We start from the raw sequence: 3,623 nt of genomic DNA, 5'->3' as shown, positions 1-3,623 counted from the left end.
AACAAGTAAGACACTTGCTCACATATTCAGAAATATTAGACTTCAAATTAGGCCACCAATAGAATTCTTTCACATCGTGATACATCTTACTGGAGCCTGGGTGAATAGAATATCTAGTCTTATGTGCTTCATCCAAGACTAGCTTTCGTAGACTTCCGAATTGGGGAACCCAGATACGGTTGTTGTAATATCGCGTTCCATTTTCCTTCATTTGTATTTGGTTTTCAAAACCTGAAGGTCCTTCATGTTTGATATTTTCTTGCTTTATAGCTTCTAGTTGTGCCTCCCGAATTTTAGCTGTCAGATTTGTTTGAATGATCATATTCAAAGCTCGCACTCGGATAGGCTTGACTCGATCCTTTTGACTAAGTGCATCAGCAACAGCATTTGCCTTACCAGGATGGTACTTGAGTTCACAGTTGTAGTCATTTAGTAATTCGACCCAACGTCTTTGTCTCATGTTCATTTGTTTTTGAACAAAGATGTGCTGGAGACTCTTATGATCGGTGAATATGGTGAATTTGATTCCATAAAGATAGTGTCGCCACATCTTTAATCCGAATACTACAGCTCCTAGTTCCAATTCGTGGGTAGTATAGTTCTTCTCATGCTTCTTTAATTGTCTGGATGCATATGCAATGACTTTCTGGCGTTGCATTAACACACACCCAAAACCTTGGTTTGAAGTATCACAATAGACAACAAAGTCTTTAGTTCCGTCAGGTAGTGATAAGATTGATGCGGTAGTCAACGTTTCTTTCAGGTCTGAAATGTAGATTCCTGTTCATTAGTCCACTCAAACTTCTTATCCTTATGAGTCAACTTGGTGAGTGGTTTGGCAAGAATGGAGAAATCTTTGATAAATCTCTGATAATAACCAGCAAGTCCTAAGAAGTGACGAATGTGTTTCGCGTTCTTAGGTGTTTCCCAGTTCTGAATAGCCGTGATCTTTGCGGGGTCAAAATGTATTCCATTGCTGTCAACTACATGTCCCAAAAACTGAACAGTCTTCAACCAAAAATCACACTTGGAGAACTTAGCATACAACTGTTCCTTTTTTAATAACTCTAGAATTTGTCGAAGGTGTTGTTCATGTTCTTTCTCACTCTTAGAGTAGATGAGAATATCATCGATGAAAACAATCACTAACTTATCGAGTGTGACGACCCGGAAATTTCCGACTAAATTTAAACCTAACTTTTATATGTTTCTGACACGATAAGCAGAATTTGTAATGTTGAATCTCAAAAAATTTGGAACTACATTCATGTAATCAATTACCCTTTGAACGTGTTCGACGATTCACGAACAATTATGTGTATATAGATATGTATATATAATATATAATAACTGAAAACATTAACAAAGTATTTGATATATATGATACTTTACATGAACGTATTTGTTTCGATATATTTATCAACAGAATTAAGAGATAATATCAAATGATTGAATTATCAGATACATTATGATATGCTTACGGGCCAATGTTATGAGGTCCACTGTGATTTAAGAAATCTATTCTTTTTGACAATATTCGGAAAATGGTAAATTGATCTATAAGTAAGAACGTAGAGTGTAAATAACTTAGGTGTTGGATATCGACAAGTTAAGTAACTCGACATTTTTCATTAAGATGATTTCATACGTTTATTAAACCTTTGGACTTTATTCCATGCTTCACCAACAGACTGTAATTTAAAAACTTGAAACCTATTATGAATATATATAATTCTACTTTTCTAAAATGTTTTATGATATAACGATTTAAATTAATATTAAATATATTTATACGCGTATTATACGTACATAGTTTTATACTTTTACTATACTTTAACTTTACCTTTACTTTACTTTTACTTTACTTTAACTTTAATAATTCATACTTTAATAATTCACTTTAATAATTCATACTTTAATAATTCACTTTAATAATTCATACTTTAATAATTCACTTTAATAATTCATACTTTAATAATTCATACTTTAATAATTCACTTTAATAATTCATACTTTAATAATTTACTTTAATAATTCAAAAATCTATTATAAATAGAATTCAATAGGTTTCATTATTTCATAGAAACTTGAAAATATATTTCTCTAAACTCTGTCAATCGAATTACATATATATATTTACTTAGTATTATTTCAAGATATTATTAGTATACATAAAATACTATGACAGAGTTATATTCAGACGATTTCAAAATAAGTTTTCAAACGGGATAGAGCTAAGGAAATTATGGGTTATAGCTATGGAGGTTATGGGTATTGTTCAAGGGTATTGCTCGTGAGGTCAACCTAACGTTTATCATTTTCGTTGCGTCTACGTACTTTCCTGCAATATTGAATCACAATATTGATACGTGAGCATTCATATCTTATCTTTTATATATTAATAGTGTATCCCTGACTAGTGCTCGAGTATATTGTTGGGATTTAACAAGTTCATAATATACTTAAACCATTTTAATAATTAAGAAAGCGGAAGCATGTTAATTACTAATTTTAGACTTGTTAAACTTTAACCAATTAAAGTTAAATCCCAATAAGGATCAAGTTGTGAAACATACTTACAAACTACAAGATAGATAAGAGATTATACCTTCTCCAAGCTATGTAGTTGATGATGAAGATGATGATGAAGAATAGAGCTTCAAATGGATGAAACCTCAAGTAGTTATACCCCAAACTTATGCACCAACACCTAGCCTTTGATTAGGATTTTATTACACTTGATTATAGACTTGCAAAATTGAATTTAGAACCTCCCTAATAGCCCCAAAAGGCCACGGCCTACTGCTCTCTTATGAGCTGAATTCTGCAGTTTTTTTTAAGTCTATTTTTGCATGTAACACTTGAGAGAATAAGTGCCTAACTTGGTAGAAGTGTAAGCATGCTTATATGGAGTTGTGTAGAATTGAAAGTAACAAAAAAAGAGCATGAGATGCTCTCTTGGAGACCCCAAAAAAACTGCCAATTATCATGGGGTTTATTTTATATATAAGTGTTTATTTTATAAAACAATTTATATACAAACCCATGAATTTATTTTGTTACTTGCATATTTTATAAAACCTTTTATAAAATATAACACAATATAATTATTTAAACTTATAAATAATTAAATCCTTATTATGTAAATTATCCAAATAATTTATCTCAAGTGATAATATTTTAGAAAACCGATTTTCTAAAATCCAAGTGTCGCGTATTTATTTAACGATCCAACCGTTAAGATTAAATACTTGTAAAGTGTTGGTAAGCTTGTTATTGGGTATGACCCGACTTGGATCATAACACATTAGCCACATTAATTTAATATGTCTCTCGGGCATACAAAATACCTTCAATCTCCCACTTGCACGTGAAACATAAGAAATTAATGCAAGTGATGGATACCACCTAACGACCGTCCATCACCCCCAACATGTTATGACTTTGTGCCATTCAATTACATCATCCCTTTCGAGTTCCCATCTCGAATATGAATAGGTGAATCTTTTCATTACATCCTTTTGTCCTAGATGTCATGTTAAATCCAAGAGATACAGAGTGATCACTCTCCTTTAGATTTAACTTTATCAGGCCTTAGACATCTGACTCTCAACGAATAAGAG

This window comes from Rutidosis leptorrhynchoides, chromosome 8, assembly GCF_046630445.1.
Source record: "Rutidosis leptorrhynchoides isolate AG116_Rl617_1_P2 chromosome 8, CSIRO_AGI_Rlap_v1, whole genome shotgun sequence".
Taxonomy (NCBI): domain Eukaryota; kingdom Viridiplantae; phylum Streptophyta; class Magnoliopsida; order Asterales; family Asteraceae; genus Rutidosis; species Rutidosis leptorrhynchoides.
This window is presented reverse-complemented; position numbering follows the sequence as displayed.